The 22,618-nt window shown below is 33.6% G+C and overlaps 1 protein-coding gene and 1 long non-coding RNA gene across 2 annotated transcripts in view; one reads left to right on the top strand and one right to left on the bottom strand.

The window, feature by feature from the left end:
• Positions 1–22,618, top strand: part of centrocortin (cerebellar degeneration-related protein 2-like) — a 198,738-nt gene that overhangs the window by 128,331 nt on the left and 47,789 nt on the right. The gene's annotated exons all lie outside the window — the stretch shown is intronic.
• LOC140753155 (uncharacterized) lies at positions 219–22,198 on the bottom strand. The gene is made up of 5 exons (XR_012103540.1): positions 22,088–22,198; positions 2,497–2,562; positions 1,787–2,000; positions 1,315–1,406; positions 219–456 (listed from the first exon to the last, which is right to left on the bottom strand). It is a non-coding gene; the product is annotated as an uncharacterized LOC140753155 (long non-coding RNA).

Below are 22,618 nucleotides of genomic sequence, written 5' to 3'. Positions count from 1 at the left end.
AAAGAGCAGTTCGTGTTAATTGCAAACAAAAAATTAAAAATCCAAACAATAAGGCGTTATGTTGTTTGTATAGTTTTGTTATAGTTCTACAATAGATAGTATTAAAATTATTCATGGTACGTACAAAATCAACGTAGGGAACCCCTTTCTACGCAAATTTACCTCGTACTTGTCCGGTATGTTTTATTATTAGGGATAAGGAAAAAAAAGAAGCAAATAATGCTCTACAATTTAATGATATTAAAGTGGCCAAGAGCAAGCAGTCCAAAGTATAATGCATCCATCCAATTTTGAAGGCAAAAAATGCATAACTTGATTTAATTAATAAAAGGCATAAGATGGTCCATTCATATAAGTCATCCGGTATGTAAATCTTTTCACGCTTGTTAATTAATGATAATTATCCCGTCACACAATGTAAATTTAGAAACGTACAATAGCTCGGCGGCTTGGTTTCTGAAAAATATTAAATATTATAGTAAATTTTTGTTTCAAAGATGCCTGTATTCTATGTACATCTACTCGTACCTATCTAATTCACTTGCCGCCCAAAGACATATGTAATCAACCCCAAGGGGCCTACCACCATCTTTTAAAAACCATCATAGTTCAGGAAAGTTTTATTTCCTCCTTAAAACAATAAAATAATCCGTCATACACAGTTGAACAAACTTAAACTATTATTAATTTTTCGCTTATCCATTGTATAAAACCAACTGAAATTGTCATATTTTGCAAAAAAAGTTAAATTTCCTGCAAAAAAAGTAAAAGTATGATTAAAATAATACTGTTTTAAGAGATGGTAGGTAGGATTCGATTATTACTTGAGGTCGATTACAGATGCGTTACTATCCCTAAGTTGGAATGCCTCGGTTAAGTATGTCTCACTTACCACACTATTCAAAATACTGCAGGGGTTATTAACATTATTATACACTACGGGGCACAGGTCTTCTCTCAGAATGAGAAGGATTAGGCCATAGTCCACCGCGCTAACCATGTGCGTATTGGTGGACTCCATATACCTTTGAGATTTTTTTATAAATCTCTCAGGTATGCAGGTTTCCTCAAGATGTTTTCCTTCTCCATTTAAGCAAGTGATAATTCATTTATAATACGCACATAATTTGCATTGAGAGCCTGGGGTTTGAACCTCAGACCCCTCGATCGAGAGGCCGAGTTTCTTAATCACTAGGCTATCAATGTTTTTTAAGGATTCAAAATTCAAGCTTCTTCTTATTTCTACGAAACTCTGCTAATTTCTACGTGGCTATACATTAGTCGGACCGGCAAGATACCGGCTACCAAACTTACTTCTTTTCGATTTTTTAGATTTGCCGTTACTGATTCTTGTACGCTCCATCAGCTTTGATTTTCTCTTTATGGATTGAAGAAATTCTTTATATCTAGTTACAAAAAATATGTAGGTAATTTTATAATTAAATTTAAAATTATTCATTACTGTACCTAATCAGTACCTACTTGTGCTATGAAGATTACTTTATATTACAAATGACAATATATTAAAATAATAAATTATTCACAATCAAATAATTATGAATAGGTAGGTAGGTAGGTATATAGTCATATCAGATTTTTTGGAAAAAAATCATAAATAGCATTATAGGGTGGCAAACATGGTTTATTTGTCACCAAAACAAAACTTATGTCTTGTATTAGAATTAACTCTGTAGGTATTCAATACGTAATCTGGCATTACTTGTAATCATAAAATTATCTAATGAATACATTGAATTTCCTAGCAATTCTTTAAAAAATAACATACCGATTTGCATTAAGTAGCATTATGTACAGCATGTCATAAGGAGACTCCTTACAAGGTCCCAGGTGTCGCAGCTCAAGTGCTTGGTTCAGTAACGCGGCGACGTTCCATTCACATCTGTTCCTGTAGGTTTGCCCGTCGGTACCACACAGTGCGTAGTCCGGGTACGGACACATAGATGACGCATTGACACTTACAATAATTACCAATAAAAAAACTGAAACACAAACTAAATACAATCTACTGAAACGATGTTTTATCTTTACATTTGTTTACATGTAAACATAAAACATCCAATTTCATGTATAACACATGTAAATTTGAAGTAAAGCTGTATCTTTGTGTAGAAAATAGTTGACATTTTAATATGCATTATTGAATAACTCTGTTTAATACCTCTATACGAGTATATGTCCCAATGATGATGGCTTATAAGTATTTTATTTAATGTAACCTTATTAAAAGAATTATTATTGATTTTAATTTTTATAAAATGGAATCTAATTCTGGAAATAAATTATTACTATATCATATTATATTATATTAATTATTATTTTTTACTAAATTCTATCAAATACGTTTTGGAAAAGCGCACCACATCTACTCGTAGCAAGAAGAGGAATTGAATATTCGGTTACAGGCAGTTAATAATAATTTATTTAATGATTATCCTATATTATTTCTATACCATAAAAAAGCATGAATATTCTTACACAAACAACTCATCTCGGTCTTCAATTCAACACTGTCTTCCAATTATAGATGATTTCATAGCTAGCCTTAAAGAAAGGTCTTAATTAGAATCTGTTCAATTAACGCCAACCAATAGATACCATTTCCAGTACAAACATAAACATTTATCTTTGTGTATAGAATATTTAAAAGCCAAAATACGTATTGTATCTATATATTTTAAACAGAATTTTAAGACATGTTATTTAATTATAAAAAATGTTAGTTTTTATCATTTTTAAAAGTTAATATATATGAAGACATAATTTTAGACGTAGCTTAAAATAAACAAACATATAATAACTTCTAAAGAAAAGTATAGAATTGTTCTTCTTATTACTTTGTAGTGGCCAATCACACTCGTATTATGAAGTGATTCATATTGTTAATTTATTATATAGATTTAAATTTATGATGGATATATCTACATAGATACCACTGACTCAAAAAATATGGATCCCAAAAAAATAATAGCGAAGAAATTCGTGTTCGTGACGACTACCTTAACGTGACCAAGCTCACCAAGCTTTCACTTTCTTTTATATTCCAACCTAACCTAACCTACCCCAAATAGAGCGGATTCGTGTCTATTTATACTTATCCCAGCAAAATTTTATAAACATATTCTTTAACAAATAATTTTATAAATCAATAATTAATAAACGCCGGCAGAAGGATAACACCTGGTTCAACTAGACGTGTCACGTGACCCTACACGTAACATGTGTCAGACTATCATATTTCTAATAACGAATGAAGCCGTATGACCCGTAAACATCTAATGACCTATGAACATTTTCTATACATACAGAGTTATCACTGATAGCCTGTAAGTGGCTGAAACTGATTTTTTTACATTCCCTGCCTATCAATCGTAGGCAAAAAGATAGGTTGATTATTAATAACTAGCGTAATAATAACGTCAGCCAGCAAGGCCTTTAGCTAGTAAACAATATTAGAAATATCACTTATATTCAATTACCTGTGTCATTGATCTAGGTGTTAAAATAAAACTATAGTTATATTAAATGTTTATTGTGATAGAATTCAACTCGTACAAAAAATGAGCGTGAAGCACCTATGACACTGAAAAAAGAATCGCCCCATCTAAAGGGTTCTTATACTTATCTAACAGGCCCAAAAGCAGCAGAAACAGCGTCAATTAGAATAGAGATTCCGTAGCACCTTAAGCCATTTCACTTAAATATTAAAATTATATTTTTATCGGATTTATTTCATAAGAAATAATTATCATGAAGGTGCTTACACAAATAAGTAATCTCGGCTGTGCACATTGTCTGTAAATTATAATTCAAGCTCAAATATTTATCTTAATTAGTATGAATTTAATCAACGCAAAGTAATTTGTCGTGTACGTGTTTGTCGTGTAAGACGTTCAGGTATTTCGCATGTAATTTGTGTGTAAAATATTTTACGACCAATATGTACACTTATAAACAGATTTTGTATATCACGAAATTTGTATTGAAATATAAAAGTTTATTGTTGTTTGTTTCTGTTCAATTAACAAATTTTATCACAATGAAAGCCTCAAAAATAACAGGAAAATAACCTGAAGCTACATAGTTTACAGTTTATTTTCTATTCGAAAGTTACCTAACCTATTCTAAAGAGAGCGTCTGTATATTTATAGGAGCTTATTCTTATATATAAACCGATTTTCATCAAATTTTATATGCATATTCATTAGGTCTGAGAATCGGCTACTATCTATTTTTCATACCCTTAAGGGATAAGGGTTGTTCACCCTTAACATTTTTTTATTTATATGGAAACAAAGTTTGCCGAGTCAACTAGTATTTAATAATATAACGTTCGATAACTTTGTCTAAGATGCAACGCATCGAGAGATAACTAACAAATTACCTACATATTTAATGACGTCGTAAAATATTTGGAATGTTCGTTACTGTGTCGAAGTGAAATTAAAAACTACTAGGGGGAAATTAAAAACTACTACGCAGGGGAAATAATGAGACACTGAACAATAAGTAAGCTTTACTTGAATACTTGAAACCATATTTCTTCTTCAGCTAACAATTCAAGCAAATCAATCGTCAATTGTTTATATTAAAGAAACTAATGCAGAAATATCAATTATATTTAGACGTAAGTTATCAAATTACATATGAGATTGATCTAGGTGTCAAAATCAAACAATAGCGACATTCATATTTGAATTGTGACAGAACACAATCCGAGCAAAAAACACCGAGAAATATGTCATTGAATTTCAAAACTGTTAAGACCACAGAAATGTACTCGTATGTACCTCTATCTAAGAGGTATTTTTAGGTATAATATAAACAATTTATTTTCAACCAAAGATTTAAATTTGACTATGGCAATTATTTTATATAAACTTACTAATATGAAATAATTGTTAAACGTTAAAAAGACGACCTTTGGTAGGGAAAAATTAGCACTTAATATCTAAGTAACTGTTTTTTGTTACTACTTCAATTTACTTTGCATCTGAGCTATGCTGTGTGATTTTTGGTTTAGAATAATTTGGTATCAGTAATTTGTTATAGAAAGTTTACGTTTTATACATATACCTATCTAGATGGATAATATATACAAATTCTACAAAGTATACGAGTACTAAAATACTGTTATGGTCGTACCTAATCGTTACTGCTAAATAAAATAACCTAACATAAAAAATGTACCAGAAATAGTCCTTCACAGAAACACCGGCTGCCGTTCACACGGTTGTTCTAATTCAAGTATTTTGTATTGAACGGTTTTAATCATTTATTATACAATAATTTCAGGTCGGCCTTTAAAGGTTAGCGGTTCTGTTCTTATAAGTGTTTATGGGTGCCAACAGTTGTGAAACAGCGATTGCTTGTTGATAAAAAATGCGGTTATTAGTACTTATTCTTAAGTACCCACTTAACGGCAACACGATTCTGCGACAATCCAATTGAACGAAATCGAGATTGTAACACCGATTATGCGCTTTTAGCAGGAAATGGGTTTGAAACGAAATTATCCATTCGATTATTTATATAACACCTAACTGTTATACTTATTCAATTATATGAAGTACATGTGTTATTTTTTGTTTATAAACATTCGCATTTATGAATATCTAAATCTACGTACTTTTACTTGGTCGTCTTTAGCCCATATCGGTCGGACCGGAGTTGGACGATCAACCGTCAACTGAAGTCAACCGCGCTGCCAAGTACGAATTGATAAACTTCAAACACCTTTGGGAATTGTTTAAAGAACTCTCAAACATGTTTAACTTCATCATAGTAAATTGAAATGACATTTCTATTAGCAGTAACTTTGATGAATCAGAGGCAGGTCTGGAATTTATTTAGGAGAGTACTACAATCACTGGTTGCCTTCCACTCTAAAGGTAAAAGTCGAAACGCAAGATCTTGTGGCTTATATAGGTCATAGTTGATCTACAAAATATAATAAATAACAATGAAGATGAAGAGGTTAAGTTCCATGTGCTCTTTCGAGCTTCAGGAAGCACAGTAAACCGTTGGTCCTGCTTGTTAGCGTAGCAACTGTCGAACTTTCAGAGGCCTTTTGGCACTTTTAAACAAAAAAACTTCGCGTTGTATATTTTTAAAGCAGACGCTTTGTATTGAAATAGCATTGAAACAAATCGCACATAGAAAGATTTGCAGCCACTCTAGACGGGTTTTGGAATATTTGCCCCCATTTTTTTAAGTGCGTATTTGAAAGGCAAGTGGAAATAAAGCTTACGTCCCTTTCTCAGAATTTGACACAAAGAGCATTTAGACATATAGATACAGATCGAATCGATTACCCAACAGGAAATATAAATCGCTTCAACTATCCTGAACATTGATTGCGTCTGCAAATTGGTTTTAACTTGTTATCGGTATCATTTCCCTCGTGACGGTCGAAAGGGAACTGCGAACACATTAGGTCACGACTGGCGCTCGATATTTGAAAATGTTAACGAGTTTGCAAAGGAAAGTGAACTAACCATTGTTCGAGAAACAGGTGCTACGATGGGAGATAGTCGGCTTCGTAATCCAACCCACAGCTTGTATCGTTGGGACATTGTAGTTATACAATTATGTACCATCATACGAAATGCCATTATACGCAAATCACGACTCGTGATAGGTACAAGACACTTTGATCGAAGTTATAATGTTTAATTTGAAAGCTTTTCAAACGCCGTCCATGTCTATTTAACTTTTGCTTGTAACTTCAGAACTTACAGAACATTGTAGATGACTTTCAGGCACGTAGGTTTCCTCTCTTTTACTTTCACCGTTAGACAAGGGATCATTAATTTCTAATAAAATAAGAGGTGCATAAAATACGTATTATAATTATCATCATCATCATCAACCCGTTATGCTCCCGTATGCGATGTTTTCTCTTAGAATGGGAAGCATTTAAGACATAGTCTTCCTTCCATGTTGACGAAATTTGTTTACAAACCTTTGAGCGTCTTTTTGGTGAGCTCTTAGGCAAGTAGGTTTCCTTTTATTCATACATAATTTCTTGAAATCATAACCTGGAATTTAAACCCATTAAACGTAAACATTTTTACCATAGGGTTATCACTGCTTTTTATCTAGTACTGCTCATATGTAAATAGATTGACAGACAATCATGTGGTAACGTCGCGCCGTCATACTTGTTGCAAGCATAACGAAATGCCATTATACGCAAATCCGGAGGCGATAAGCGCGCTGTGGGATCGACAGAAAATTAATTCTTACATGATTATCATAACATGTTGTGATGTGAAATCAATGACACATAGGGAATAAGTCTAGCTGCATTACTAATCATCAGCAAAGTTTAAATCTGTTGAAACAATTTTTCTGGAATCTTTGTGTTTCAATATAATCTTTTTTTTGCAGTGCAGCCCTACTAAATTTTGGCCTGGAAGCCAGGTTGGAACCAGGTTCAATTTGCATCTTCGTTGGATTTAGTGACAGGTCCAAAGTGAAATGACGTCACATGACTACATGTCCATTTGCTATTTCCATTACCCACATGTTTTTTAAATGCTCCTAGAAAGTATGATAATATTATCGATATGCATTGCACATATATTTTCCAGTAAGTAAGTTGTCTTGTGACCGATAAATTATGTCATCAGTGCCGTATAGAGAGTAGATGAAATGTCGCCAAGACGTGTTCCGGTAGCGACATAAATCGTTCGAGGTACAGCTCTCGGAAGCTCAACATTACGAGACCATTGGCTTTCATCAAGAAAATCCAAAGTACTGTGGCAGTTTCGGGACGAAGTTACAAAATTGTTATTTACTTACAATGAGTCAGGTCTGTTTATGGAAAAGTAAAGATTTTCCTAGTATTTATAACTATTAAATTTAGAATACGAATAATATTAGGAATACATCAATACTGCTGAATAGCAACGCACAACGTTTGCTGATCTCAGACTACCACTTCTAAAATAATCGAACACATCGCAAAAGCGATAATCTCTGATACTGATAATAGCTAGTCCGGTAGAGTCCTTAATGCAGATGCTTACAAATCGGAATAAAATACTCGAATAAATACTGTTACGCATACATAGAAAAACATCTTATACTTGTATTTAGTTCTATTTCCAGATGAACGGATTAGCCCACTCCAATTATAATTTTATAGAAAGCTTTTACTCTTAACAAATACGATAATGAACCACTTAATAACTTAACAAATACCTTAATTAACCACTTACCTATAATGTTTACTTAAAGAAAAGATAATAACCACACATAACAGGTGCAGGTTTACGGTAACCGCTGTCATTGTGAGGTAATTTCGCGTTTACGACTTCATAACCTGTTGAAATCTTGCACAGGTATGTCAAGTTGCGATTGGCAGTGAAAACTTTCCATTTCTTTAGCTTCAGAAATATATGACGCATAGTGCAGTAGCGTAGTCCCTTTCGCCAGTCACATATAAAGCTGTATTGGTAGATATATCATGCAGAGTCGCACTAAATAAACGATTCGATTGTGGCCGGGATAGGTCTACGGCCAAAGCCTAAAATGGCGAAGAAAGTTGCACAGAAACGTGTCTAAGACTACGCCCAGAGAGGGCTATAACTCAAGTAGATCTCGAATCGACACATCGGAGATTTACGGCCGCGTGTACAAATTTATTTGTAAGTCATTTGCTAGTTAGTTTCTTGTCGTGTTCTGCTCGCTCAATACAAATAACGATACACGCTCCCTCTTATTAACAGATATCTAATAAATAAACAACTCTAATTTGTAATATTTTATGTTACAGGTACTGAATTTGTTTCTATTGCCTGCAAGCACGCTATCGGTAAGACTATAATTTATAGAATAAACAATAAGAAGCAATCAAGCTACCTGACGCCGAGTAGTCATGTACGAAACATTCGTCAGTTTTTACAGACAATAATGAAATAACAATTCGTTTGATATTTTAAATAATCCTAATGTGAAGCCCTAGTTGGTCGTCGCTTTGACTAATGCCTCAATGAAAGCCAATTTCACAGCAGGTTTATGATAAAAAATGCATAACTGATTATGAGATTGTCCTGTATAAAATTTTGGATTGGAAATTATAGATTATGTATTTATTTATATTTAATACTAAAATATACAATCTGTAGAAGTAATTAAAATTTATTATTAGCCTTATTTATTTATTTCTAAATAAATGTAAATAAATCTAAATGCTAGGCCTTACTATGTTTTTATACATACCACGTGCAAAAATGTATAAAGTTCTGCTTTTAAGAAGTAAACAGCTTATGGTGTCATATTATATAACTATTTGAAGACACGCCGTATTTTTTTAGTTTCGGCTATAAATATGAGAACTTCAATAACATATCAAATTTCATCCTCCACGTCACTCATGCGTAATAAGCTTATTCAGGTGTTATAGAATTTGACATCGAGAAGAAATCACTTGTGCATTATGATTTAATCAAATACTTTGAAACTTTCACCATCAGTGTAGCGACATGCGAAATTGGATATAATCCGTGTTAAATTTGAGAGCCTATTGTTTCTAGAGTTGCGGTTTGTTTTTAGGAGAGCGGCGACATTGACGGGGACGTTTTGAAAATTTGAAATGTATCTTGACAGATTTGCGTTTTATCCACGACCACTGCTGGATAGCTCAATATTGATTCAGTATGCTGAGAATAATACTTAAATACTTATCAAGTTATGTACAGTAGTCTAATCTAATCCTCAATACGTGGGACATGTGATATGTAACACTGGCTTGTGTTCTTTATTGTTTACAATGGTATACATTGGATGGATCAAGTTAGAATATTAAAATGTTGCTTTACGCTTATATTATCTCGTGGTATGTAAGATCACGAGCGAAATTACATAGAATTATCTGGAATATGTTAGTCGTAGTGAACGTATCCATTCGCATTAGGGACTACGATGTGCTAATTAGCCCGATATTGAAGATAGCAGATCTATAGTACCTATACCATTAGGACATCTAACACTACACATAACTTGATTATTTATACAGTACTTAAAGCTCCTCTTACCTACACACTTATACCCTACCCAACCCAACCTTACCCTTCCTAACCTACTCTGTTATAGTTTAAGGGTGCGGAAAAAAAATAGCAATATGGTGTGTTACGGCTTAATATTCAGGTGCAGCAACTCCCCTGTAATCGACCTCACGTAGGGCTTCCGCTTTATTTGCGATCTGTAAACTGTAACACAATTGTTCATACAACTACATAAAAAGTTATCTCTCATGTTTTAACACTTTCATACGAGAGTTAGACGGTTGGTAGTAATTAAGAAAAGTATTTTTTGCAATATAAACTCTTATGCAAACTCAACACCTACGATCTATTATATGGTGTCGACAACGCATAAGAACGCTGTGATGAGTGACAGGTGATGTCAACAACTTTCTACCTTATTTACACAAAGTTTCTTTTAACTGCGACGTTAAAGTTCTAATGAAGCTAAATTCTCATTAGGCTAACAAATTATTTACGACAATATTTAATTTGATTTATGTGCGTTATTAAACGTTTTCCATCATTACATTATATAAAAGAACATTGTACATTGATTTAATTATTCATTTTACTATATCCTTACTATATTCATGAATGAGGTCATTTAATTATTTGAAGTGAAAATTCCCGTTTTTTTACAAATCCAACAGCGAAATATTAACTTCAAATTTATTCTGTTGTTCTTTTAACAGACGCAAAGGAATTATTATTTTTATAATTTATTTTTGGCTACGACAGCTGATTCACAAGTACATAGTTTTGATGACAATTAAACGAATGCTTAAAATATTCTACATTCAGAGTTTTCTTATCTTTTATTTTATTTATTCATTTTTCCACTTTGTAATACAATTAGTCTAAACCAACATAATTGGTTAAATACAATGGTGCCTCCTTTCGCCGGAACGCCCGAACGCTTAACGTCCCACGAGCCCACGGCCGCTGCCTCGTTTCTGTCTTAACCGTTCAGTTTATGCGCCATTTTATTAACAACACGTAACTAACAACCGCCCATTACGCCGCCCGACGTTTACTGTTAATAATGTTTCATAATTAATTTTAGGGCCATGCAGTCGTTAGGTACTGTGCCGATCAATATAAAGATGATGGAAATGATTGTTAAAGGGAATTTGTTATGATACTGCTCTTAGTTTGGTACCGGAAAGCATTATTAAATTTTGTAATACTATTATATAGCAACATACATAAAATATTGACGACGGTAATATCAGTGATCCTATTTCATTATCTACTCACTACTATCCACTGGACACAAGATTGTTCTCAAAATATTCATTTTAACTAGTAAAATATGTTGGGATTTTTATCCGTTTTTTTTCTAAGTATTTCCCGTCACTGTACCCAATGCGAGAGATAAACAAATAATTAGATAACTTCTCATATGGCATAGCTTCGAATACGTAGGATTCGAACCTCGTACCTCCAGAATAGGGTCGAAGTTCACCGGACTATAACTATTCATTACACAACAGCGTTTTGTAATCGTAAATTTTATTACTCACAGAAACTTTACGATAGCACCTTACAGTAAAAGGGCAGCCCTAAAGGTTACTTTAACTCAACAAGACGTAACTCGAGACATATTTCAGCTGGAATCGTCTCACGATCGTATAACTCCAACTGTCCGAGGTTTCCACTTTATGCTCTCCGCAACTCACTGCTTAACGAAGTTGATTCATCGCGAAATGTTTAATTCATCTTAACGGGTACCAATTACAATGCAATTTCTACACGAAAGAAACTTCCAATTAGACAGTCTAAGAAGTTTTCATTGGACCTTTAGTTTAGCTGTATTAGCATGTGTTAGCTAGGACTGTCATCTGTCCTTTCCCCGGATTCGTCCTAGTTTATATTACGTCTGTCAGTAGACCGGAAGGTGTTTATAAAAAGTGTTCGTATGAAATCCGGACGCTTCGGACACTTGTCGGAGGGAATTCCGATTGAATGATAAGCAATCAAATAAAATAAATCGTTCTTAAAAGTCACACGTTAAATTATTATACTAAGGTACCTGAGATAAAATCTTGATTTCACCCAAACGTCCGGAATGTCCGGATATTCGAAAATTACATCTGACGTAAGGAATTTCGGTGACGACAGCTGTAATCATAACACATCATTCAGTTAACAAATTGGGCGGTTAAGTAATATGAAATTGATAAAAAAAAATACATTTTATTTCATTTATTATTTTGCATTCAGTACTAAGTAATAAATATTATACACCACTGTAAAAAAAAGTCGAGCAATAGCAATTACTCGAAGACTCAATTCAGAAGAAACACTCAGATGTCATGACAGTCAAACCCAAAAATGCGGGACGAAATTCTTACAACCCAAACAAATACAGGTCTGTGGTCAGCATCATCAAATGTAATCGCTATTAATTGCCAAAGTAATGTCTTTCCACCGTCACTCAAACAAACGTATAAAATAATTACTTTCAACTTTCGAACATTAATTTTAACTGATGTAAACTCTAATAAATTTACGTAACGGACGGTAGGTACTCTTATAGTGCAAACACTTAGAAACAGTTAAAACTGTTTATTACGGCAAGTACTTAAACTCCATGAGTCTATAAAGGATGAAATTTTCACCACCATTAAAAGATAATACTAATATACCGTTAGTATAATAATAAATTCAAGTGAGGCATTCCGGAGTTGTAAATATATAAGTACCTAAATAAAACTTAGATACGGGCAAACATGCAAGTGTACAAACTTTTGTGTTATTCTGATTTTTACGCTGGGAGTCAAAACCCTTGTTATTTTTAAACTCCTCATGTCAAGGTTCGCCATATTAGAAATCGATCAGCACTTGCCCTAACAATAAAAATACATCGAGAACAAAAACTTAAAAAAAGAAAGAATTTATAAACTCAAAGGTGTGTGAAGCCCCTTGGGTGAGTATGAGACCCGGGCCTAGAAATGGAACACCAATAACGGAAAAATACTAAACATTCACGATTAAGACACAAATCTGTGTTTACTGTGTATCCGACATGCTTAATATTCCGCTGAAGTTCTAGGTCTCGCGGTCGATGTTAGCGAAAGTCCACATCAAGGTAAATACTCAATAATAGTATAGTTTCAACTTCGATATAACATTCCGCTTCATACCTTCAAGTAGATCAATTTTATTGTTTCTGTTTATCAACTAATCTACTTTTTATTCAATCACGATATTAATTGTTTTGATCAAAATAATTTATTTGCTCAAAATATAAATATGACTTTATGAATATAGCACTTATTGTTAATGATCCACATGTCAATTTTACAGTATTTTAAATATTTTAATAGCCCACATGTAGGACAAACTAATTCATCCAAAGCGATCAAAGTGGTTGTAAAACTTTGTAGTTCGATTGCTACGATACCACTGATGCGCCTATGTCTGGCATACAGTAGATGTGTAGCACTACTGTTCTAGGTTATAAAGCGTGCTAAGGTACATGCGGTACATGAAATAAATCTAAGCCTTACTTTATTTGACTACTTATCAGAGCAATACGTTCTCAATATATACACTCTCTACACGCTCTCCAGAACGTAACAAAGACGGAAGTGCAAGAAATACAATCAAGTAAATTTCCAATTTTCAATGCAGTACTTACGTCACGGACAATTCCGGAAGACCACGAAGAATCTAATCTGCATAAGGCCAGCATAGGCTAATAAATTGTACTACTGTTACAAGCAACAAGTGCTTGCTATCAATATGAGCCTACGCGAGAAAGTCTCTCACGGGAGGACAATATGTATTTAGCAGTACGCTTATCTAACGACGTTATCTTAGTACGAAACATAATATCAATTAGAGCTTATTAAGTATCGTTATTATCGTATCGAGAACTCAATCTTGAAGCTAGAGAATGACTGTTGAATTGTTTATGTCCGTAGGGCAAACATAATAAAGTTGAATGTACTGACAATAATAAATCAGTCTGTAGATACAAGCAGTTTACATCCAATTTATTAATAAACAGTCAAGTTGCCCGGGATTTTTATAACACAGAAGTATACAGACCACCAGATAATCAATGGCCACTAACACCTGGACGGACATTTATAATCGATCTCAAATAAAAGTCGTGTCCTACCTGAGTTGTGTCTCATTGACGTGTCTCTCCATAACCACATCCTACAAAACAGTACAAAGCAACGCTTATTACTATTATTAGGCAGGAATAGGTGCGGTGACATTGCATAGCCAAAAATGAAGAATACTACCATAATCAGTATAAATAAAGTACATGAACAGTAACATAAACCGTATCGTAAAACATTAAGCAATAGTCCTGCAGCGTAAATTATTAGGTATTTGTAAACCCGACTACATTCCAGTAACGTGACTGAATTGCTGGCTCATTTTACCATGTGAAATTGTCCGTACCAAGATCAAAAGAACGGTTACCGAGGACTAGAATTATCCCGAGTGCATCGAATCGATTATCATTCGATTCCCGTCGCAATGCATCACTGCACCACCGCTCGTGACCAAGCCTCACTTAAAGCCTTAGGCCTCGTGCACATAATGAACCTTTATAAGCCATAAATGACAGACAAAAAAAACTTACTCTTTTCTCTAAAATTTAACTTGTTTAACTTTTTAAAATGTCTGTATAATGTTATAATATAATATTTCCTAATACCCTTAAAAACGAGGAAGTTTATTTTTATTGTAGTAAATTTTCGATCGCAGCACAGTATCATCACATTCTATAAATTCTATAATGAAACGTATATGAATCTAAGCATGATCTAAGCTTTAACTTTGAGTTTCTTGTACGGTACCTTGCTTTACTTTGCTTGTAAGCGGAAAAAAGATCGATTAATGATATCTATAAATACTATACGTCATTTAAATTGTATTAAACTAATAAAATGATGGACGTGCCAGCGTCAATATTGATGTTTCTAATAAAATAATGAACATTCCATACCAGTAGATTCTTTTATACCATCAGTGCGATTGTAAAGATTTATATCTATGTGTTATATTATAACTTTAAACGCTCACGACTTGAAAATATAACACATAAGTTGAATAAATTAGTGCATAGAAGCACCATGAACTATCCCTAAGCTGCGCACTGAAAGCTATCAAATAGTATAATCCGAGGAAAGCTATAGGAACTCAGCAAAGCCAAATATCAAAATATTAATTCGATTTGTGACTTCGCATAAATAACTTGAAGGAAGTATTCAGTAGATTTATGCGATACTCGGACCTGGTGCTATAATTGAAAGGAAAGCGATAAATATTCGTATTGATAGTTTATCTTATTACATTTTAATGAGTATATATCCGACCGCGGTTCTGTTTGTATTCTATTGGAAGTAAAAACGTTTAAAAGTTGTACTATTCGTAAATTACGACTAAATTATATGTACTACAAATTATGCCGTATGCTTAGTGCACTGCTGATGTAGTGACAGCATTTATAAGGGCCCTTCCTGAACTTATATTTTTCTTCCTATTAAATTAATGGTTCAGGTGGTAGAACCCTTTGTGGTTCGACTCCGGCGGCACCACCGCCACACCTATTTCTATGTAATAACAGCAGTGTAAGGCGCTGCTGTGTTCCGTTTTGAAGGGTGTGGTAAGGGAGACATACTGTTCCGAGGCGTTCCAGCTTAGTCCTCAGGGGTAGCGGCGCATCTGTGGCCGACCTCAGGTAGGAATATTTAATCCTATCTGGGGTTGATTACATATTTCCATGGGCGGCAGTAGCCACTTGCCATCAGGTGGACTGCATGCTCGTCTGCTACTCCTATATTAAAAAAAAATGCATTAACCACTTGTTAACTTTTTTTTATTCTTCACCGTTCTGTTGTACCTCTATCTAAAAATTATATTATCAATTCAAGGCTGATTTGATTTTCGTAACCATTTCCTTTTACTTGGTATTATTCGTATAATTTAGGAGATAAGGTACCAGCCTTTAGGTATAATAAATTTGAAAGCCATTTCACTTTCACAAACCTGGTGACAAATCACGTTTATTAAACATATCCAAAAATATTAATAATAGTGGTAGATAACTTATTTTTTTTGTTACTAAATAATTGCCCCGTTGTTTGGCACTAAAATAATAATAAATTGTATCGTATGTTGCGGTGTTCTGGCAAATATAAAGGAGTTTCATTTCTATACAATAATACTGATAAATACTGATTACTCTCCCGTACAAACTATCTCTTACATGTTTTATAACAAATCTCGTAGCACCATAACAATTTAAGCTTATTAAAGGCCATCAAATATGCATACACGAAACGATTTGAGCATTGAAACGACCATACAATTTGTACAACCGCCTTCTAATAGGAATTAAACTTGTACTTAGATTTAACTTGATGGCTAGTACTACAATTTCGTTGGATAGATGTAAACAAATATAAATTCGTAATGCAATAAACTTTCTAGCAATACATTAGCAATACATTATTTAAAGTCACGTACATATGAATACGTCTCTTACATTGGAGAAGTTTAAAAAAATATTTTGTACTTAGGACAACTAGCACGAAAAGAAACGCTGTTAAAAATATAAGCAGTCTTAAAGAGAATGAAAAAAATCATAATTTAATTAGTATTTACACAGGCTGCTCATCTCAAAAAAGTATATATGACCCTGTACTTATTATGTATGAAAATTCTCTATTTTGTGTCCATTTGATTACTTCGTCTAGGTATAGATAAATATCATGCATGGGTCCGGGGCACACGTCCACGGTGCAAACGATCTAACAAACGATTTCGCTTTCAAGAAACGACCGGACAAATTGCTTACCTTTCAAGTGCGCCGATTTATCTCGTTATGTCGGCAGGAGGACAGATAGCAGGGAATGTGGAAAGCTTGCCATTTAACAACCAATTGGTTTTTAAGACATACGTAAATTTAAACACGCACTTAGAACCCTAACTAGAAACTTATAAGTAAACTCGATGAGAAAACTGCACCTTTGTTGAATTACAATTTTGTTAATTAGCATTTGGAATTATATCGAACATGCTGTTTCGTTATGTTTCACTGGAAAAAATTATCTTCGACTTAAAGCTTTTTAGCAGCCTAGCACAGCCTATTGACTATACTGCATTCTTTGATCCACCCTTTACTCTTAACTTCGATAATTCATGGCGGCCTCGCAACTGAGTGAGATTAAAATCAATACCTATCATTTGGCTGTCACTTTTCATTCAATAATATGATTGTATATTCATAGGTGAAAAGAACGTAATAACACTTTTAAGACCAATTACAAGCAACCTTTACTTTCGCTTCTATACAAGTTTAGGTCTCTCAATTATCTTATTGTTGGATATTCCGAGAAAGCAATAGATTAGTATTATTTTACAGATCCCGGCTTTCTAATCAAAATATTCTCATACTCATCATCATAACAGGATGATTGATTCGAACAAATCGACTAACAGATTTATAATGTTGTTAGACAGATGGAATATTATAATGAAATGATAAAGTATGAAATCACTGCCAATTATTTTCAGACTAATACCTATTGTTAATGTAGGTATTATAAATCCGTGTTTTGATATTTGCGCTAAATTGTTTGCCTAAAAGTAACTAATTTTCACGAAATTAATAAGTTAATAATAAATTCTATGTCAAAAAATAAACAGACAGTATTTCAATATTGAGTACTTCTTGTTCCCGGAAAATTTTACAAACTGCGCTAAAAATATTCAATTAGAAATAAAGTTATGGAAATAAATTGAGTGACGGACATTTTGCACTTTATCAGGTTCCGCAAAATAACCGATACATATTAATATTGCAAATACGTGGTAGTATTAATAATATAAGACACTTTTTTCCGAAATACACTCCTTTGCAAAAAAAACGGGCGGGTTTGATTTTTTAACATTATTGGTAATAATTTAGTTCTTCAGAGGTTTTAATAGCCAAACTATGTTACTGGCACTTAATAAAGAGTCTGGGTATGAAAAAAAGTTCATTCCAAATTCAAAACTTTTGTTTTTTAAATTATTAATCCCTTTTTCATTTTGTGACACTTTTCGCGGGTTTGCGGTTAAAAGGTTATCAAGCAACTAAAAGTAACTTTTCGTTATTTTTAGTACAACAATTTATGTTTATCGCATAATTCTGCCTTATTGTGACTTAAAACAGATATCTTTGTGTCTATCGTAATGGCAGAAAAAGCAATGAGAGCTAGTAAAATTATAGCGCTGCTGGAAGAGGGGTGTAGCCAATGTTACGTCTCACAGCGGTTAAACGTGAGTCGTTCAACCGTACAAAGAACCTGGACTCGATACCAAGAGACAGGTTCCGTTCAGAGAAGGCAAGGTTCTGGGAGAAAACGTTGCACACAGCCGCGAGACGATCGCTTTTTAGTGACTCGGGCGCTGAGGAACCGCAAATGCAGTTACATAGACCTCAAAAGAAACCTTGAAGAGGTACGAGGAGCACAAGTTAGCCTATGGACTGTGAGGAGAAGACTTTTAGCTGCTGATATACGTAGTCGACGACCAGCGCGGGCCCCCAAGTTACTCCGTGAGCACCGGATTGCGCGGTTGAGGTTCGCTAGAAATTGCCTATCTTGGACACCAGGTAACTGGAGTAGCGTACTCTTCTCCGATGAGGCTCGAATTTGTCTGCATGGTGAGGACCGACGTCGGCGAGTGTTACGAAGACCAGGGGAACGCTATGCCGATGTGTGTTTTGAAGAAATCACCCCTTATGGTGGAGGGTCCGTTATGTTTTGGGCGGGCGTAACTTCCAACTATCGTACCGAGATAGTATTCATAGAAAATGGCTCACTAAATGCGCATAGGTACATAACAGAAATCCTTTCTCAAAATGCACAACCCGCACTGACTGTAATTGGTGAAGATGCCATTTACATGGACGATAATGCTCGGGCCCACCGTTCTGGCGACGTAGATGCTTATATGCAAGAGGTCGGTATTCGTCGTTTGGATTGGCCAGCGCGGAGCCCCGACCTTAACCCCATTGAGCATGTTTGGGACCTCCTAAAAAGGCGAGTACGATCTGTCCAACCACCTCCACAAAACATCAGAGAGCTTAAACGTGTAATCTCGACTGAGTGGGAACACATTCCACAGGACACCATCAAAAGCCTGGTGGGAAGCATGCCAAGACGATTACATGCCGTAATCGCTGCAAGAGGAGGTCATACTCGTTATTAATTTTTATTTTTTAATGTCTCTTTTATTAAAATACCATAAAAATACTCGTAGTCTTAATTTCATTATACCCATAAAAATGTCCATTTTAACACGGCTCTCTGTTTACATTGACTAAAACACCGATACCAGGATAAAAGTGTTAAAAAACTAGATTCTCATTGATAATAAGAAATTTCTAGTCATCCAAGCTAATGACATACTAAAAATATAATAATATTTACCCATAGAAAAGCTAAGGTAAAGTGTGTGTGTAAGGTGCCCGTTTTTTTTGCAAAGGAGTTTATAAAGATAAAATCAGTTATAAAAAGTGAATCCATAAGTTCAGTTACACGTGAAAGTTGTTAATTAAAAGAGGATAATTATGCATCACGGCTTGAAAGATGTAATTAGTCTAACGACTTATACTTCCATTAAACAAAGTAATTATCAGGTTTGCAATCGCTTTTTTCCAAAGGAATTTAACAAGTTGATGGAATGCGTATTATATGACTGTATAATTTTAAATATGTATATAAAGAGCATGTTAACAGGTGAACATATTATTGCACTGATTGCTTTTCATAATTTCGATTTTATCTCTACAAATTAATTAAATCGAAGAGCCTGATGGTAATTTCGTAACAAGTGCTGCTGTTTAATGTGCTGATTTACATTATACGAAAGTATACGAATTTGCTTTTAAATGTTTCCCTGGATAGCTTAAAACAATTAAACCAATTTGAAATGAACTCTCACGAAGGGCCATTCGTGAAAAATCAAATATATAGCGTTGTGCTTGTGGAGGCCGTGCAAATTATATACAAAGCGCAGAAGCAATAATAAGCTTATAATGGCTAATTTAGTGAAAAATACTGAGAAAAAACGATACAAGTAGTGTAAGCAGTTACGTAGCAATCAAATATTGTTTCCTTTCATTTATAAGTGTGTATATTTGTCAACAAATATTGTACATCTTTACCGACGTTTCAAAATACCATCGTAATTATACTTATGTACCAACTAATAAAATAGCAGACGCTGTACAAATAAGCGTAGTGACTATAGAAATATTCAATTATTAAAATGTTATCCAAGAGGTAAACATCAAGTATATATGAAGTCATAAAATTTTGTTTGCCAACTGACATCTACGTGAGAAATTATAAGAATTGACGACGACGTCTATAGTAATACAACACGGGATGCACCTGCATAATTTACAGACAAACAAGCCTGCATGTTACGCGTGGAAAACTTATTGAGCGTTTAGAAGATAGAAACTTAGTAATTAAACATAATTTAAATCATTCATAGGTGCACCATAAAAGCTACTAATACTTGCAATAAAGTTTCTGTTCCAGTTTACGTTTTTCGTATTGTTTTAGTGGCTACCTAATGAATAATTCTTGTTGTAGTTTTCTTTATACTCGTATTTCAAGTATGTCTACAAACTTACACGATATTGATTTAATAACACAACATTTTCACTTACTTTCGTTTTTGTAAGACTGTATCTATCTACGGTATTTGAAGGTAGCTTTGTTAAAAGCTTGCAAACATGTATTTTCTATTAAAAGCAAGATTCTTGCTAATGATTTATGAAAGTATCTAGGTGTTGTCGACCTGTCGTGGAATAGCAATCGAGCAAAACATTCCTAGGTACATTGCGATAGCCATTTAACTTGTATGTTACGCAAAAACCGCGGTTCCAAGTAAGGTCTGGCGACCAGCCAGTTGTTTGAGAAAAAATGATTTCCACCATATTTGTTTTGTGTACTCATACCTACCGGCTTTCTGTAGACAACGCCCTACTTGTAATTGTATTTACAATTGTGATTGCGCAATGAGTGCTTGTAAGCTTAATTGGATACTTTCCTAAGCTTAGCGCAATACGATATATATTAAATTACAGTAGTAGTGAATTAAACATGAACATTGTAAAAAAGAAACACGCAAAATATTTTGTATAAGTATAATGATGTACCTTAATAACGTTACCTTGGTATCTATTAGCCAAAGTAATAGATTTATTGCCATTGCTATCAATACAATCAGATTCTTTTTCTGATACACATTTCAAGTTAAAAATCTGGCAACATAAAGCCTCTATACTTATATATAACAAATAATTACTTTAAATTGCTAACTCGATATTATTGGACTCTGTCACGGTTTAGCGATTTCAGTAAATAAGTGGCGTCGGTAATAACATGATATCGACCATATTGTTACCGACGTTACGCGGTCCATTCGCGAATATGATTGAAATTTAATATGGTATGAGACTAGTGTATAACAAGTTATTAATAACACCAACGTCGTGTGTGTGTGTGTGTGCGTGCAAATTTCTCGTAACAGGCGTGTTACGAGAAATTTGAATGTTTGTGTCAAAACAGACAAGCAACGAAAATGTAAAAATAAAAATGCCAAACAGATAATTAGTAACACTAAATGAATAATTAAAATTAACGTAAATTCAATTTTCCAACTGTTGCATTGTATATGTATATCGCATAGTAATTAGACTAACAATGGCCAATCTCAACTTTTAAACTAACTAAAGTAGTTTAACAAGTTTACAACTGGCTCAAGTCCGTAAAAATACGTGTAAGAACATTTTTTATGAATGAAGTTTTATTCAAAATCTCTTGCAAAATCGGAAACAGAAACTGTCCTAAATTATGTATTTCGTACCAGTTTTAAGGTTCATAATGGTAAATTTGTTATAATTTTTACAAAAAGAAACATATATTAGGTATACCTACTTATTTAACATAATCTGGGACAAAATGATATGTAATGTTAAAGCAAAACTGATAAAACACACTCACCAATTTGCAATTTTGAAATAAAATATCAATTTACGATCCAATTTGTGATTTTGTAATAAAACGTCGATTTTATTACTTAAAAAAGCGCCACATTACAAACCTCAGTATTCATTTGTTTTCTTTTTAAGTATTTTTATTCGTTTTATAAATGTCATTGGATACATTTTTTGTGCCAGTGATAAATAAACACATACGAAATTTAAAATAAAAAAAATAAATTTAAATTTAAAAATGAAATGTAAATAATAAATTGCGTTGCTAATATTAACAATGTTCTATTTTCTTTGTTTATCTACTTAAAATTTAATTCTATAAGTGACGATTTTATTTAGTTCTTTTATATGTATTATCTCTATCTATCTATCTATTTAGTATATGTATTATCTATGATTTACATAGTCTCTTGTAATCAACAAATATTCCTAGAAAAGGTATAGTTATCGCCAAACTGCTAGTCCGCTCTGAAATTGCTCTCAGGTGTAGTCATACAATTTGCTATGGCGATGCGTATAGAGAAGAAAAGCAAGGCGA

This window comes from Epargyreus clarus, unplaced genomic scaffold (assembly GCF_041222505.1).
Source record: "Epargyreus clarus isolate Ecla_fem2 unplaced genomic scaffold, WU_Ecla_fem_2.2 ptg000026l, whole genome shotgun sequence".
Taxonomy (NCBI): Eukaryota; Metazoa; Arthropoda; class Insecta; order Lepidoptera; family Hesperiidae; genus Epargyreus; species Epargyreus clarus.
This window is presented reverse-complemented; position numbering and strand designations above follow the sequence as displayed.